Raw genomic sequence first — 6,000 nt, forward strand, 5'->3', positions numbered from 1 at the left:
CAAAAAAAAGGTGAAGATTCAGAAGTAAACCCGACAGAGGTCTTTCAAATTATGAAAGGGCTCGATAGGCTAGACATAGAGAGAACATTCCCATTTGTATGGCGAATCTAAAACTAGATACACATCAGGTAGTCACTAATAAATCCAGAGAGTGCATAGAATGTGGAGCTGGCTGCCACAGGGAGTGGTTGAGATGAATAGTGTTGATGCGTTTAAGGGGAAGCTAGATACACACATGAGAGAGAAAGGAATACAGAGAGGTGTGCTGATGGGGTTAGATGATGAAGGGTGGGAGGGGATTCATTTGGAGCATGAACACCAGCATGCATCTGATGGGCTGAGTGGCCTGTTTCTGTGCTGTAATTTCTATATAATTAGCTGTAAATGCTTTGGGACATCCTAAAAGGCAGTATAGAGATGCAAGTCTATCTTTTTTTCTTTGTATGGTGTTTTCCCAGTCCATTGTGGAGTTTTACTTGGAGCCGGTGTACTTGGTCACTGCCTTTGAGCACATGAGAGGTGAGCTTTGGATCTGGTACTGCAAGCAACTAGGAACTGTGACCCACAAGCTGCTGACAGGGAACTGAAGCAAAGCAAGGCCATTGAGGCTGTGATTAAACTATCTGCTTCAGTGGGACCCCTGACAAACATCTCTAATCCAGAGCAATAGATCAGTTTGATAGTATTGTTTTAACGACAGTCCAATTCTCCTTATCAGTCTCTGTTAGTCAAGCCACAACAAACAACAAAGAAAAACAGCCTGCTGTTAAAGCAAATCATCAAGTCATTAACAGAGCATGATGGACTTGTCTCCTGTGTCAGCCTTGGCTCGGTGGCTAGTACTCTCGTCTCTGATGCACAGGAAGCACTGAGGGAGAGCTCCGTTGGCAAAGGTGCTCACTTTCAGATAAAACTTTAAACTGAAGACCTATGTGTCCTCTAAAATGGATCTAAAAGTTCCCATTGCCATTATTTCCAAAAAGAGCATGAGTCAATATAAAATAAAGAGTACAATTCTAAAGGGGATGCAGGAGCAGAGAGACCTGGGTGTATATGTGCATAAGTCATTGAAGGTGGAGGAGAGCGGTTAATAAAACGTACAGTATCCTAGGCTTTATTAATAGGGGCATAGAGTACAAGATCAAGGAGGTTATGTTGAATAAAAACAAAAATACCTGGAAAAACTCAGCAGGTCTGGCAGCATCTGCTGAGTTTTTCCAGGTATTTTTGTTTTTGTTTTGGATTTCCAGTATCCGCAGTTTTTTTGCTTTTATCTTAGAGGTTATGTTGAACTTGCATAGGTCACTAAAACAAAAACAGAAATGCCTGGAAAAACTCAGCAGGTCTGGCAGCATCAGCGGAGAAGAGCAAAGTTGATGTTTCGAGTCCTCATGAAATTTCAACGTGGGGACTCGAAATGTCAACTTTGCTCTTCTCCGCCGATGCTGCCAGACCTGCTGAGTTTTTCCAGGTATTTCTGTTTTTGTTTTGGAGTTCCAGCATCCGCAGTTTTTTGTTTTTAATCTTTGCACAGGTCACTAGTTCAGCCTCAGCTGCAGAATGCTGTGGGTGTCGCACTTAGTAAGACACGAGAGAAAAGATTCACAAGAATGGCTCCAGGGATGAGGAACTTCAGTTATGAAGATAGATTGGAGAAGTTAGGAGTGTTTCCTCAGAAAGAAGAAAGCTGTGAAGCGATTCGATAGAGGTACTCAAAATCATGAGGGTGCCTGGACAGAGCAGATAGAGAAAAAACCATTCTGACTCGTGAAGGGATCGAGGACGAGGGGGCACTGATGTAAAATAATTAGTAAAAGAAGCAACAGTGATATGAGCAAAAAACTTTTTCACACAACGAGGGGTTGATGTCTGAATGCACTGCCTGAGAGCACGGTGGAGGGAGATTCAGTTGAAGCATTCAAAAAGAATTGGACTGTTACCTGGAAAGGAAGAATGTGCAGGGTGACGACGAAGAGAAGGTGGGGGAGTGGAACTAGGTGAAATGCTCCTTTGGAGATGGGCTGAATGACCTCCTCTTGTGCTGTTCTGTGATTCTGGGAATTCATGCCCGGAGCCCAATCAATGTAACTAAAACAGCTTATCTGGTCATCATCACGTTGTTGTTTTGTGGGAGCTTGCTGTGCACAAATCAGTTGCCGTATTTCCTACATTACTAGAGTGGCAACATTTGAGCAATGGCAAATGTTGGGCCTCAAAAGTGGGGGGTGGGGGGTGGGGCAGGAGATAATTGCAATTGGACAGGGCTTCTCCCGTTTTCAGTCAACACTCACAGGAATATCGTTAACAAGTCCACTTATCACTAATCACAGGAGCAGGATGGCCATGACAGAAAACAAACTAATGGGCAGAAAAGTGTGGAACGGAGAGCGAACACAGTTCAGGATCAGGACTGGATACGATGCCCCACCCGCCGCCAGGATTTTCCAGCACTGCCGGAAGTCAATGATCTTTTGGCTGACTCTCTAAATTTTCTGCAGCCACCTGTGATGGGTCCCACCAAAATCTTAGCCACTGACCCGGAGTCCAGACAGCAGTGAACACAGACACCAAGCATCAAGCAACACCAGTGAAGGAGCAACAATTCCAGCACACGGTACAAGCAGGAAATCTGCACTGCCATTCCCAGAACCATTCTGGAGCGCAGCAGGCGCACAGCAAGCTCAGCACTGGGAAAATAAGTTTTCCAGATATGGAACCATTTCTGGTTTGCACAGGGAGAAACAAAAGGATCAGGTCAGTACATTACTCTATGCAGTTGGAGCCATTGCCGGTGTCGTAATAGCGGGGCAGGAAGTCGATGAAACTTCATCTTCTTATGAAGAAGTCCAGCAAACATTCGCTTCATAGCTCAGCATTCGCAAAAATTTAATTATAGAAAGGGCAAAATTTAACAAGCAAAAGCAAAGACCAGGCGAGAGCATGGGATTCATTCAACAATGATCTATACAAGCTGCTAGAAAATTGCAACTATGGAATATTGAGAAATGAGTTGATTCATGATCAAACGGGTTCTTAGATGAATCTCTATCATTTCTCTTGCAGATGACAGAGGGTTTAACTCTGATCAAAGAAGTGCAAATTGCGAGACAAACTGAGCTCAGGAAACAAAATTGAGCATTTGTTCACAGAAAAGGTGAGGTCACATGAAAAATATTGAGGGAAAGTGTGCCAAAGCGGAAGCCAGCAAAAACTGGGAATGGAGCACCAACCGCCATCTCAAAATGCTCTTGGTACGGTGGGAAAAACCTGCACAAGCGAGATGAAAGCCCAGCAGGGAGAGAGCAGAATGCCACAACTGAGGAAAAATAGGACATTTTAAAACAATCTGCTAATCTAAAACACTGACACCCTGCAAAATGGAGGGGAAAAAAATTAAAGCCAAACCACATATAAGAAATTAAAGAACAACAAAGGAAATAACTTTACCAGCGGAAGTAAATGAAACAGAAAATAAAGACAGGACTATTGAACTTGAAGTAAACCGCACCCCACAGAGTCTAAATTAGACACAGGGGCAGGAGTTTCTGTTTTATCCGGCAAGGTAAAATGGTTTAAGCACATGACACTACAGCCTCCGACTATCAAGTTACAGGGTCCAGGTGAGGCTACACTGAAAGTCCGAGGCCAACAAATGGAAAAATTAAAGTACAAAGATAGAAAAATCATTGAACATCTGTGTGTCATCCAAATCAAGAATCTTTACGAGGAAGGAAGGTGTGCTTGAAATTGAAACTAAACTATAAAGTCGATGAAGTTGCTGGTGAGCCTTATGGCAGCACATTCAGGAATGAATTTCCAAGGTTTTTTACAGACTTGGGAAGACTGAAGTCCATTACCGTATTCCCTAAGAACTGATACTAACCCAATTTGCCTCTTCACACGGAGGAAAGTCCATCAACTGCTCTTAGACAAAGTCAAGCGTGAAATCAAGAACCTGTTACCTCAAGGGGTTAGCTCACCAGTAACCATGCCAACAAGATAGAAATGGTTATGGACCCAAAGCCAAATGGTTCAATTAAAATCTGTGTGGATTTAACTCAGCTAAGCAAATCAGTGGAACATGAGGTCCACCCAATGGCATCAGAGTCTTGCCAAACTAGCTAAAAGTACTCTATTCACCAAATTAGATGCAAATAGTGGATTTTTGCAAGTGTCTCTGGACAAATTATCCAGACTGCTGGCCACTTTTATAACACCATTCAGTCATTTTTGCTTTAGGGGAGAGAGTGGGGCAGTGGGTTTAGTTTGGGATTGATACAGGGCTATGGGGAGAGAGTGGGGTGGTGGGATTAGTTTAGGATTGATACAGGGATATGGAGAGAGAGTGGGGCAGTGGGATTAGTTTGGGATTGATACAGAGTTATGGGGAGAGAGTGGGGCAGTGGGATTAGTTTGGGATTGATACAGAGTTATGGGGAGAGAGTGGGGCAGTGGGATTAGTTTGGTTTTGATACAGGGCAATGGGGAGAGAGTGGGGCAGTGGGATTAGTTTGGGATTGATACAGGGATATGGGGAGAGAGTGGGGTAGTGGGATTATTTTGGGATTGATATAGGGCTTTGAGGAGAGAATGGGATCATTGGGATTAGTTTAGGATTGATGCAGGACTATGGAGAGAGAGTGGGGCAGTGGGATTAGTTTGGGACAAATACATGACAATGGAGAGAGAGAGTGGAGTCAGTGGGATTAGTTTGAGATTGATACAGGGCTATGGGGAAAGAGTGTGGCATTGGGATTGACACAGGGATATGGGAGATGAAAGGTCTGTCAATTAATTGTATCTAAGAACCAACACAGAGTTGATGGAATGAATGGTCTTTTCTTTGCTCAATGTGTTTGAGTTGGAAAAAAGACTTGAGACTTCCTCTTGCCGGGGTAAGGCTCTGTGATGCTGACCCTGAGCTGGGAGGACATTCCAGTTTCACACTTCAGTCTCTTACCGACTGTGTGTGGAGAGTGGGATGGTACTGCAATGGCAAGTAAAGGTTTAATTGACAAAGTTATAAACAATTAAAGGACCTTTTTTAGCTCCAGAATAAGCAGGAATCTTCTTGATTGCAGAGGAAGCTTCAGTTGATAGAACCTTTGGCTCCTGCTCTGTTTAACCTTCCAATTTAGATAAATACATGATCAAACAAGCCCTGTCTACTCACTTAATCAGCCATGCACAAGCATTCAGCTGCCCTGTCACCTATTCCAAACTGGGATTTTGCACAATCATTCACAAATAACCTCATTCTCAGCTATCAGTTTGTACCTTAATCACCATCAACAAGCTATCTCAGGTCGACAGTAAATCAGCTCCCTTGGAGAAGCAGAGAGGAGACGTCTCATTCCCTGCTACACTCTGAACTAGAAACAGTTCCAATAGCCACTCAATGTCACTCCCATTCCGAGAAATTGCCACCAGGTCATGTGTGGCTCAGAACAAACTCATCACCAGTGATAAAAGCTGCAAACAGGGAGTATTAATATCAGAGACGGAGCTCGGTCACTCGCTAAGCAGCTAGGCAAAGGGCGGTCCAATGGAATTATAAACGGGGAGAGAGAGCTGGGTTCCAGTACTCAGTTTAAGCAGGGAGAGAGAGGGAAGCCAATTTCACATCCGCTACCACTGCCCTTGATTTCCCCTTGGTTTTGACCACTTATTTGAAGACCTCCAATCAGCCCGCCAGTTCTTTGATTCCAATCCACCTGGGGCCATTCCCCTTTCTCAGCTCACCCAACATTAACTCTCCCTCAGCTTTCACACTGGACTCTTCCTTGTCCTTCTCTGTAAATTCCAAACCTGCTGATGTGGGCGCTGTGACTGCTTCCCGAATGATATCCCATTGAAATGACCTGTGGTTCCGTGAAACGTCCCCCGGTTGTTCTGCTTCATTCCCCAGAACGAGATTCCGCACTACTTCCTCAGTTATCAGGGTGCCAACACACTGATAACGATGACACTGATACCTGTACAGCCCCTTTCACGTAATAA

This window comes from Carcharodon carcharias, chromosome 1, assembly GCF_017639515.1.
Source record: "Carcharodon carcharias isolate sCarCar2 chromosome 1, sCarCar2.pri, whole genome shotgun sequence".
NCBI classification, from domain to species: Eukaryota; Metazoa; Chordata; class Chondrichthyes; order Lamniformes; family Lamnidae; genus Carcharodon; species Carcharodon carcharias.